Consider the following 13,136-nt stretch of genomic DNA (forward strand, 5'->3'; position numbering starts at 1 on the left):
GTGTGTTCATCATTTTAATATATTCATATTTTGTTCAAACTACACAACTTTATGCATGATCGTTAAAATTATAGAACAAAACCATCTTTCATCTTGCATTTGATCATTGTAGCTTCAATCAAAGATGTTTGATTTTTGATTTAGGTACCTCAAAATTATTAAAAGCTCATATTTTTATGCATAAAGATGGTTGTTTTTCATTATGACACCTTCTGTGCAAATTATAGGCTATGAAATACCTCATAAAGTGTTAATAACAAGGGGGTAGAAGCTCAACACATGATTTTTGTGTGTTTTTATCTGAATTTTGAGAAAGCATCAAGGTGGTTCCTCATTTTTTTTGTAGCTCCATCATCAAATGGAATGAAAAGTTGTAGTATAGCTTACTACTATTTTGATATGCCATTGCTTTCATATTTTTTTTCAATATTTACTATAACATACCATTTCATTTTCATTTTTTTTTAAATATCTGAAATACCGTTCCATTGGAACATCTATATTGTTGGCGTTCTTTTGTCTTATGACCCCAATCTTAGGCTTCATTTGTGACCATCTGCAGAGAGTGCAAGAGAAGGAATCTTGAGGAATTAGGATATTGCTGACATCATCAAGGTAAAATGAAACAACCCAAAAATCATGACCAAAATTTCGTTTTTAATTTAATAATAAAACCACAAGTGTCAATCATTCATTCAAAACATATCACATCAGAGTTTCATGTCTAAATCATTATTTTATTTTATCAAAGTAAACATCCCAGGCTAAAACTCCTTTGGTGTGTGAGCCAAACGATCACCCCGAGCTCTTCCCTCCGCTACCGAAAGTAATTGAAACCAAAACTGAAAACCGTAAGCACGAAGCTTAGTGAGTTTCCCAACCTACCACATACCATACATAATCACATACTGCAAGCGCTGGGCCTCGCCCACTACATCGGGCCCCGATCGGCATCAGGCCCCGCCTGCCTCTGGGCCCCGCCCATCTCCGGGCTCACCCATTATACAGATCTGTATCTACTAGGCCTCGCCTGTCTCTGGGCCCTGCCCACTATACACATACAAACATATAACATAACACATAACAAGTAGCTAACATACTTTACTATACTCCTGATCTAAGGCCTCGCCCCTATCCTGCTACTGACGAGTCAAGGAACCCTGTCCATGCTCCTGCTGATAGTGAGATACGGGCCCCTACCCACATTCACCTCTTTCCAATCTCAGACCTCGCCCTGCTCTGCTACTAATGAGATACGGAACCCCGTCCATACTCTGCTAGTCGAGAGATACGGGACCTTGCCCACACTCACATCCCTACCAGGAACATACAAGTTTCACACAGACAACGATTATAAACTAACATACAAACATTCTCTGGGCACCCGCCCGGTAACGGACCTTGGTCCAGAATCATATGCATATAACCCTTCCTCAGGAACCCACCCGACATCGGACATTGGTCCGAAATAACATACTAGCATACAATTCCTAGGGCTAACCCTTGGGTCTTCCTACTCATAAACTACATGGGCCGACATTGTGGCCTTAGACCCATTCACACAGTGAGGAGACTCACCTTGCACTGCTGAAGACTAGCTGAACACTTCTGACTGCTATCCGGAAACTCCTAAACTGCTGATCCTTCAGCTCCCCGGAGTATCAATACCCAAAATAACACTTAGACCATAATACCCTCAAAATTCAAACCAGGTCAAAGTCCACGGTTAAAGTCAACCTCCAGTTGACTTGACTCGCAGAGTTGGTCTACCAACTCGTCGAGTTCATACTCCTCCAACCCAATACAACCCCCGACTCTACTCGTCAAGTCTAGCAAGAATTCGACAGGTTCTACTTCAGTCATACAATCGGGACCATCTTCAACCGACTCGCTGAGTTCGTCCTTGAACTCGTCGAGTTCATCTCCCTCACATGAATTTGTCCAGTATATGACTCGCCGAGTTATATAAACAACTCGCTGAGTCCATCTTCATAAACCAAGGAGTTTGCCTTGGACTCGCTGAGTTCCTCCTTGAACTCGTCGAGTACAATGATCTTCATGTCCACTATGGACCTAGGCTGGCTGAGTCCCTAACCAACTCAACTCATACCCTATACAGAAGGGTTTTAGGGTAAGAAACTAGCCTGACTCGCCAAGTCCCACAAGTGACTCGCCGAGTCCCTCTATGCCTCAATCTATTCAGACGTTTTCATAGGATCTCAAAGCATCCAAAACATAGATCTGGACTCAACCACCTCATAACCATGCAAAGCTATTGCCTTTTTCCTCCATTCATGGCCTTTTAAGCTAAAAAGTCCAAAAGAACACTTCATATGTTTGCATGGGGATTCCTATGGCATAAAGCTTGCACCTTTATGCCATAACAACCTTTAGTGGCGCTAGATCTGAAACACAAGCCCTTGGGACGTCCATTCCTCTCATGCTAGGGTTCTTGGACAAAAAACCCCCCAAAAGTGACAAAGAAGAGATCTACATGCATAATGATCAAGGTGGAAGCTTTCTTACCAGAAAATGGAGGAGAATGCAAGAGGTTTCTGGATCTACTAATCTCTTCTTATATCCCCAACCTTCTTCTTGTTCTACTAAGCTTCAAGAATGCTCAAAGTCTCACAAAATGGCTCACAAACTCAAGGGAGGCTCTAAGGTTTCGTGGGTTAGGCTCTAGACAATGGAGGCTACAAATAAGGCTGATAGAATGAGAATGGGATGCTTAAATAGGGCACCAAGTCCCGAAATTAGGGTTTTCCAACCCATACTAGACTCGCCAAGTCAGTCCCCCAACTCGCCGAGTCGGCCACTTAATCCGTGACACAGAACTCGCTCCTAATCGCCGATTTCTTCCTTGGACTCGACAAGTTGACTCGTTAACTTAGGGTTTTCCTTTCCTTTCTTGGTTTGCTGGATTAGGGGTGTTACATAAAAACTTAAAACTAAAAAGTAAATTCATTTTTTTCTTGGGTGCTTTTACCCTTTTGAATACTGGTATTGAACTAATGATATTATTGTTGATAATTAGATAAGTGAAGAGGATTGTTTTTTTGACAAATATAGAAGATCTATATGATGAGAATGTTCATAAATTATACCATAAAAACTTCAAATTGCTACGTTTAACAAAGGACCATATGGATGCAGATATTACACCAAAGTAATAACTTTTCATTTCTTTTTATTTAATCGTGTTATAAGGATTAAAGTTATTCAGCTATTTGTAAACTTGATTAAATTTTATAGGAATTTAATGGGAAAGTGAAGGTTTGGAGTTAGATCCAATGGATATAATGGGTGCAGGGATGCTTTTGTGGCTAGAGTTTTATCAAAAGTTGCCAAAGATTTGTCGTTGTTGCATGATGAGGAGAGGTTAAGAGAGGCTCCGAGTTTTATGAATACTTGTGGTGCAATTACTGTGACAGAGAGAGGGGCAATTTCGACATTACCCACTAGAGAAGTTATTATGGATGCCTCGCTCAAGATTGTTGCGTAAGTTTGTTTACATTATGTAGCAACATACTTTAATATGGCTACCAATTCAGTCAATGTACTATAGTTTCACATAAAAACAACACTTTCCAACCCTCGCAACGCGGGGATACCCTTCTTGTTGTAATTGTTTGCGAAACTAGTTAACAGTATTAAAAACAACTTTTTAAATAAAAAGTTTATTTAGTGAATTCAAAAATCAGTTTTAGATATCCTTTTATTTTTCTTTTAACAAAAACAACAGTTATTTAAAATTGTATTTAAACAAATCATGTTAATGAATATTTTATTTGCTTACAATATTTTTGTGACACATATTCTATTTAGAATTGAGATTATAAAAATACTACAAACATTCTAAATTTAAATATTGACATCCAGTTGTTGGAACAACTTGTAGGTACAGTTTTGAATATGGTCATTTCGAACATTAGCTTTCAAAGTCCTATAAAGATCCAAGAAATTGGGAATATGACTTATTAAGGTAATTAATTTTTCGGTATGTTTACATCTGGGTAATTATCTTTTTTTTTGTACACATCTAAGTAACAAACTTGTTGGAAGTGTTCACATATGACCATTATGACATGCTATAGCAGGTTAAATCCTAGATGTGAACACTTTCAACAAGTTCGTTACCTAGATGTGTACAAAAAAAATAGTTACCCAAATATGAACAAAACGAAAAGTACAAATTAAATTACACGAATGGTCCCTGTGGTTTGGGGGAATTTGTGTTTTTAGTCCCTAACTTATTTTTTTAGCTTGGATGGTCCCTACTGTTTATTATTGTTGCGCGTTTGGTCCCTGTCTTACCTAAAAAGACTATTATGCCCTTATCAGTTTATTTTTTAATTAATTTTCTTATTTATGTATTTATTTTTTACATATTAAAAAAAATTAATAGACCACACGTATTTGTGTTGTCTATTAATTTTTTTAAATATGTAAAAAATAAACACATAAATAAGAAAATTAATTAAAAAATAAACTAATAAGGGCACAATAGTCTTTTTAGGTAAGACAGCGACCAAACGCGCAACAAAAATAAACAGTAAAGACCATCCAAGTTAAAAAAATAAGTTAGGGACTAAAAACACAAATTCCCCCAAACCACAGGGACCATTCGTGTAATTTAATTTTTACTTTTTGTTTTGTTCATATTTGAGTAACTATTTTTTTTTTGTACACATCTAGGTAACGAACTTGTTGAAAACGTTCACATCTAGGATTTAACCTGCTATAGCAGGTCATAATGGTCATATGTGAACGCTTCCAACAAGTTTGTTACCTAGATGTGTACAAAAAAAAGATAGTTACTCAGATATGAATATACCGAAAAGTTAATTACCTTAATAAGTCATATTCTCCTAAGAAATTTATAATGATATAAGTGATACTCGCAACCTAATAGTTGAACTATTGTTGTGTGTATCCTTAGCCTTTATAAAATTAAGTTTTTAACAAACAAAATGATGATTAATTTATAATAATATAAATATCGAAAATACTAAGGTTTAACTTTAATTTTTTTTAATTATTATTATGGTTAATAAATTTAAAAATAACTTATTTTTCCAACTTTTAAATTTCAATCATTGTAATTATTTCTTATATCAATAATTGTTTTTATTTTAAAGTAATAATATAACGTTTAATTTAATTTTAATATTAACTTTTTTTTTTAAATTTTCTTTTAAGTTTAGTTTCCATCTTAATTTAAGATTTTGTTTAACGTTATATATAAATTAAAAATCAAGTTAATTACATCCGGTTGTGGCATTAAAATAGTAATATTTAATATATAGCGTATATAAACTAAAAATTAATTAAGGTTGTTATGTTCAAAGCTAAAGAGTTAATTTTAAAAATAGAATGATAATAAAGTTTAATATATTAAAATATCAAATTAATATAGTTTACAATTAATGATTTGTTTACGAAAAGAAAAAACGAATTCAACTTCTGTTTCATTTCTCTAAAGAAACATTACATATAAGAAATTAAAGAAATGACCAATCTTTACTTATATATAACGTCTTCATGTTATATATACATATATTGTTTTCCGTATAACAAAAAGAAATTATATTTATTGAACTCGCAATCTTTATCATATTTCTAAAAATTCTACATGAAGAATAATACGAACTATTAACAAATGAGTTGAGTAATACAAATTTATATCTTTCAAAGTCACATATATCTCTTTCTTCTTCAATATAAATATATACATCTTCTAAAATAGAGTTTTGTGGGTTCTAAAATCATCTTTCCTGTCATATTATTTTTGGAATCCTATTATATGAATTTTATATATCTCTATTAACCAAATAGGTGCCATAAGTATCAACTAAATATTTAGCGATTAATTAGTTGAATGTTAAATAATTTTAGTATTAATATAAAACTTTCATTCAATTAAGTATTTTTTTTTTCAAACTAACATGATTTCATATATAGGTTAGAAGAATCTCTTGAATGGTATTTATTACTTTTTTTTGAACAAGAATGATAGTGATTAATTAGTTGAGGAGTTGTGGAAGTTTTGAATGGATATCTTGCAGATTTTTTTTCTTTCTTAAACCATGTTAATATGGTATTTTATTAAATGTATTATCTTTTTTTTGTCATTTTTGAAATTTTTTCCACTACCATTCATTTCTCACTTGATTAAGATTCATCAATAACATCATCATTAGTTACATGCCTGTCCATTCGCACTGGCTTAATTTTCTGAGGTCAAAATGCGAAAACGAATGATGACTGGTATGATGCATGAGAGAACATATATGAATAGTATATCTAATTACCATGATTGATACATGCACCAGCTTATGAAAGCAAATTATTCGGTTTGCCTCCTTTCAACTTTCTTTTCTTAAATCTTTTGGACTGATTAATGAATCCTAATATTCCTGTTATGTCAGTTTTTAAGTGTTATCAAATCAATTCAAAAGAGATTTGCTTACATTACTTAAACATATAAATATATAATAATAATAATAATGTGCATATGCAATAACCGACCCCACCCCATCTTTCATTTTACTTTCTATTTCTCAACCGTTGATATATATATATATATATATATATATATATATATATATATATATATATATATATATATATATATATATATATATATATATATATATATATATATATGATAATGTTAATTTTGTAAGACATGAGGATGCGATCCTAGCCACTCATATTGGAGATAAAAAAATATATAAATTGCAAAATAAAAAGAAAAACCTAAAAATTGTTTTTGTTTAATATTATTTTCGTTATTTAATTTATCCATAATTTTTTTTTTTAAAAAAAAAAGCAAAAAAAAAATCATAGTTTTTTTATTTTTTTATTTTTTTTATTTTCGAAATATGAGTGAAATATTTTAATATTATATTACACTTTAAATAATCAAATCGAATTTTTAAAATGTTAAAATATTCTAATATTCTACTAAAATTTGTAGATATGCTAAAATATTCTAATATTTTACTTGAATTGTTAGATTTGTTAGAATATTATAATATTTTGTTAGAATTTTTTGAATATTTATAGTTTAATATTCTAGTAGAATATTCTAACATTCTAAAAATTCATTTTGAATATTTAGATTATAATAATCTATTAAAATATTTCCGGTATATTTTGAAAAAGAAAACGGTAACTTTTTTTTTTTATTATTTTTATTATTTTGGTATTTTATTTTTTGGATAAATTAAATGACGAAAATAATATTTAAATTTTTTTTTTGAAAATTTTCATTTATTCGCATTTTAATAATATTTTTTATCTCTAAAATTAATGGCTATGATTGCGTCCCTATGTCTCACAAAATATGATGGTCTCACATGAATCTAACCTTATATATATATATATATATATATATATATATATATATATATATATATATATATATATATATATATATATATATATGATGGTCTCACATGAATCCAAACTAATCATGATATTTCGTTTACTTTTATTCCTTAATCATGTGACTTACTAAACCGATCGAATTTGTATTCGTTTTCATTATTGTGTCTAAGAACTTAAAGCATTGAAAGTCATGACCATTTAAGCAACCCTACTAAACTTTAAATGAAAAGTAATAGAATAAAGATAAAAGAACATACAATAACTCGATCAAGGTTTACACAGATCATTGGATATAGTTTTCAATTTAAAGACAATACGCTTGAGTTATATTCGTTAAACAAAATATTGTTTTTTTACGTTCCTTATAAACTTCGACGAATTTTTACAATAAAAAGATATATAATTGATCTTTTTATTCCATAATTTAACTTAATTCAATGGTATTCTATTAAAACAAAATTTACAGAAAAGGAATTTGGATTTGTTTTGTTTAAAACTACGCCGTTTAAAAGGTTCTATACCCAAGCTTAGACACATAACAACCGCATATTCATTTGTCCATATATATATATATATATATATATATATATATATATATATATATATATATATATATATATATATATATATATATATATATATATATATAGTCTGGTTCCAATGAGGATTCAAAAAATGATGAGGACTACGAGGATAATTCTCCACCACCTATTTTGTCAAAGGCACATACATCAAACCCAAATACTTGGTCGTGGTGCGTTCGCATGCGACCCATGTCCGTGGTAACTAATACGGACTCGAAGATTTTTGGAGAATTTTTTATGGGTTTTTTCTAAAAGTAAATAAAGAATTATATATTTTTTTTTAATTTTCATGATTGTGCTCATTTTGTAGAGAGTTAAATTTTAAGAACTTTAGTTTTTTCAGATTATTTTAAAGAAAAAGGTTATGGCCAAAAAACGAAGTGGATGGAAAAACTATTATTATCGGTTCTCCAAAGAATAAAATATTTTTTTCTAGTTTTAGAGTTTATTCTTAATAAAAAAACTAAAAATATCTAAATTTATAACCTCACATTGTGAATGCTAATTATATATTTTCCGGATTCACCGTATGAATTCAAATTCATATTGTGAATATGAATATATTGACATTGTGAATCTACATAGATTTTAGGTGTGTTTAAGGAAGCAACCTATAAAATGACCTCCATTGGGTATAAACTCTTACCCACCGCTCTCCTGTATGGTGGAGGGTCGTTAGCCAAACAGATTTGATAGGACATAATCTCATTAATAAGTATAATGACATAAAGTAACTAAACTATTTTCAAAAATCTCACTCTTAGTTACTTTAGGAAAAATGTGAATTTGTATGTTAATCCATGAAATTGCACATTACACTTTATAAGTCGTTAGTGGAGCGTGTGCAGTTAACCGACACACTAATGAGGGACAAATATAGAGTGACAATGGATGTCTTGAAAATTATCATTGATTAGTGGAGTACGTGTGGCTAACCGACACATTAAAACGAGATTATAAATGACATTGAGAGTGCCAAGCTAATTTGCATGGTTATTCACATCTCGTTTGTGATCCTCAACATCCCAGTCACAAAAGTGAGAGCATAATCTGAGATTAAAAATGCCATTGATTAGATTCAATGAATCTCAAAAGATCTAGGAGTTTCATAAGATTGAAAATGGTAAAAGGCTTAACTACCTAAAATAGATTCGAATTTGATTATGGCATCCCTATTCAAAGTTTGAATCGAAAATATGGATCTTAGCCTTAATTAAATTTATGGGTTAATACTTTAGGACTAATATCAACCAACTTGAATTTTCTTTTTTCCTATTATAGATGTCAAGTCTAGACAACAATGGTCTTCCTCGTTCTTTTGGAAATGGTTTTCCTCTTCCTTCAGAAGATGATCTTCCACTTTCAGATCAATGTGAAAATGTTTTCTCTTCTTTGGGAAATAGTGGAACTGGACGTCATGCTTCTTCAACTCTTCCTCCTCCTCCTCCAATAAATCTCCTCAGATCACGTTATCTTCGAGTCGAAAGATACAAAACTACTCAAGCCCTATTGACATGTAGACATCAAGATGGACAATTTATGTGTGATCATGTTCTAGAAGTGAAATCGCACATTGACAAACTTGATAGAACGGGTGTCGTTTTCCCAAAGGAGTAGGCCATTGATTTGGTTCTACTTTTGCTTCCTCAATTATATGAACAGTTCATTGAGAACTTTTATATGATCAACCTCGACGTGACCCTAATTGATCTGAAACATATGTTGATTGTTGCTGAAGCAGAAATACTTAAGAGCTCAAGTGAAGAAAAAGTGTTTGAAGGATCTAATTCGAAAATTTCCATGGACATTGACAATGATGACAATGGTGGTCCGGAAAAGATTTATCTTTCCAATAGAAAGGGATCGGTCAAGGTCAAACATTTTGATCTTATAGTAAAGAGAAATGCTAGTTATGAGATAGTTCCATGTGCTAACCCTAAAAGTCCATATGTTTCTATTGCCAATTGAAGGGACATTGGTTGCAAAGCTGCCCTGACTACCTAAAAGATCTCAGAGATGGTAAAGTCAAGTCGTGTGACTCTAGTTCAAGTACATCCACTATCTAACTCCATTATTTTAACAAGTTCCTTTTCATAGACTCTTAATACATGATGTGATGATCACATTTTGATGTTTTGTAGGATCTAAGAGAATGAAGGATGGTGAATAAGACTGATCTAATTTTGATTGTGAGAGATGGATTTCAGTCACATGGTTCGATGATTAGAATTTGGAGCTACTAGTTAGGAGTTATGATAATTTAATAGATTGCTTAGGAGATGTCTAGAAAAATAGTTTTTCATTTCTATGCATTGCAAGGACGAGTTCCATTTTTTCATTTATTATCAATAAAAGTGAAATTTTGGTTTATCTAGTTGGTTTACTTTATATTTCCTTATAATGGCATTCATGAAAGTGTTGGTTAATTTCTATTATTAGCAATGTTAAATGTGGATTTGATTCTTGTTATATCGCTTGAGGTAATGTCAAAATTGGCTAAGTGATAAAGAATTATCATCATGCAAGTTTCAATTGGACATAAACTTGGAGTTATGCAATTCGAACTATGTGATGCATGAGAATCTTGATCGTTAGAAGATTATGACTAATTCATTGCTCACATGTTTATGTGAGTCAATGTTAAGGACTAGTGGATCTTGTACATGTTGATATGGACTATTCAGATCCACTACAAAGGATCATAAGTCTATTCGTCATAATTCACTGATGTTTCAGTAAGTGTGGTTGTATTTATAAGATTAAGCATAATTTTTATGCTTTGAAAAGTTTCAAAGAGTAGTAGAACGAATAAGAAAAATCTATTAGGCAGAAAGATAAAAGTTTCTCCAATCTGAAAGGAAAGGAGAGTACTTTAGTATCATGTTTTATGATCATTTTAATGATTATGGAACTATATCACAATTGATCCTTGAAGAAAGTATTAGTGCAATTATATGACTAAGAAGAGGAATCGAATATTGTTGAAATGGTTCAATCAAGAGATGAGTCATACTTCGTTTCCAATCCATAATCTCAACAGGTTTTGGGCTTCCTGAGAGACTTGGTGGTTTCGCACCCAAAAAATTCTTGTACACTCGCCCGTCCTTGTAGTTTCTCCTCTCAGGGCCATCTTGAGTCCCCACTTGACTCACTTGGCGGCTGTAGTTCCCTTCCTCCGATTGCTCAGGAATCAGCTCGGGTTGCTCAGTGGGCATAGTAGGTTCGTCCCTATTTGACATCCTCCTCATTTCTTCCCTTTGTTCAGCTAGCATAGCCCGAATCATGGCTTGAAATCCAGCCATGGTGACTGGCTCAGGTGCAACTTCTTCTACAATAGGTATTTGCTGAACCACTAGGGGTTGGTTCGTATTCTCATTTGCATTCACGTTTCCGCTACGTGTCCTTGCCAGCTTGATCTATACACCGAATAAGGTGAATCTAGACCTTTACTTAGGATTGACGTTTAAATCATCCTTATCACTCCGAAACGTTTACATGCTAGTTCTAATATCATAGTCGTACGTTTAGAATCCTAAACACATAAGGTTTCCAGATCCGGTCGGCAACAGACTATAGATCCGAACAATTAACAGCATATCGGGCATAAAGCATTTAGCACATAAAAGTATTTTAGGCACAATTCCTAAAATAAGCTAGTGCTCACACCTCACAATCATCGCTTAGCATTCTAAGTTTAAATCTAGAAATAAATCCATATTCCTAGTTCGCTTAAACTAATGCTCTGATACCAACTGTGACATCCCCATTTTCACGGCCAGAAAAGACCGATTTTGTTTATGCTTTATAAAAATCAGAGTACTTCTTTTAATAAAGATGTTGCGGAATTTGTTGCCAGAAAAACATGATAAATACGTTATTAAAACATTTTCGAAGAAACGTATTTTATTCATTTTAAAACGTTTAGGATGTCATCGTTAATACAGAAACATAAGCATAAACAGAATTTACATTTATTTACACTAGTGATCAACATCTCTTTAAATCTCTCGGTGTAATGTGACTTCATATCAACACCTGTAATATAAATAAACTGAGTGGGTCAGGTTGGGAAACCTGGTGAGTACATAGGGTTTTCAACCCACAATAATATAATTATTATGTTTAAACAATCAAACAATCAACCCAATTACCCATCCCCATTATCTTCTTTACTCTTAAGGATTTAACCTAAGAGTCATCTATCCTGCATTTGTTTATTCCGAAGTCCCTTACTTCCAGGGTTATAGGACTGGCACTAAATCCATAGCTGCCAACGTTCGTTCGTTTAGCACTAATTCCATAGCTGCTATAGTCTACTCATCGGGTACTAAATCCATAGCTACTAGTGTTTATCTAATAGGTACTAAGTCCATAGCTACCAATTCCTAACATGTACTAAGTCCATAGCTACCAGCGTCTAACTAATAGGTACTAAGTCCATAGCTACTAATTCCTAACAGGTACTAAATCCATAGCTACCAACGTCTAACAGGTACTAAGTCCATAGCTACCGGTGTTCGTCCCATAGGCAACAAGTATTCAGATAATATGCACACATAGCACGTAGTTTATATAAAATACTTCATATCTATGTGTAAGATGAAAGAGACCATGCACACATAGCATAGACAACAAGTATTCAGATAATATGCACACATAGCACGTAGTTTATATAAAATACTTCATATCTATGTGTAAGATGAAAGAGACCATGCACTCACCTGAAAGGTGGTGACTCAGCACTCGGACAACGCTTCGATATTCTCAAAACAACTTTCCTTCGATAAAACCTACTATCAATACCACAAGGGTTTAGTCTAACGATAACCGCGACAAATTAATAGTCTGACTATTATTATTATATAAGCGTTAAATAACACTAAATATAACTCATAATAATAGCCCAAATAATTGTTTTAAGGACCTAATAACATTCCTATAATTATTCGAAAGCTATATTAAAAATTGCGTAAGCGTCGCACACTTACAGTGAATTTTATCGAAAACCGGAACTTAATTGGAGCAGCGTTTCGAAACCGAAAGGCTCTTTTTCTCGGGACTCCGAGAGCCTCGGGGCTTCCCTCGGGAGCTAAGGGTTTTAACTAGGGGTTAGGGGGGGTTAGAAACCCTAAAGAGAGAATGAAATCTAGAGAGAGA

At 32.5% G+C, this 13,136-nt stretch overlaps 1 pseudogene; it reads left to right on the forward strand.

Moving 5' to 3' along the window:
* Positions 1-468: 468 nt before the first annotated feature.
* On the forward strand, positions 469-3,505 carry LOC111905882 (probable fructokinase-6, chloroplastic; annotated as a pseudogene).
* Positions 3,506-13,136: the final 9,631 nt, after the last annotated feature.

The sequence above is a fragment of the Lactuca sativa genome, chromosome 7 (assembly GCF_002870075.4).
Source record: "Lactuca sativa cultivar Salinas chromosome 7, Lsat_Salinas_v11, whole genome shotgun sequence".
Taxonomy (NCBI): domain Eukaryota; kingdom Viridiplantae; phylum Streptophyta; class Magnoliopsida; order Asterales; family Asteraceae; genus Lactuca; species Lactuca sativa.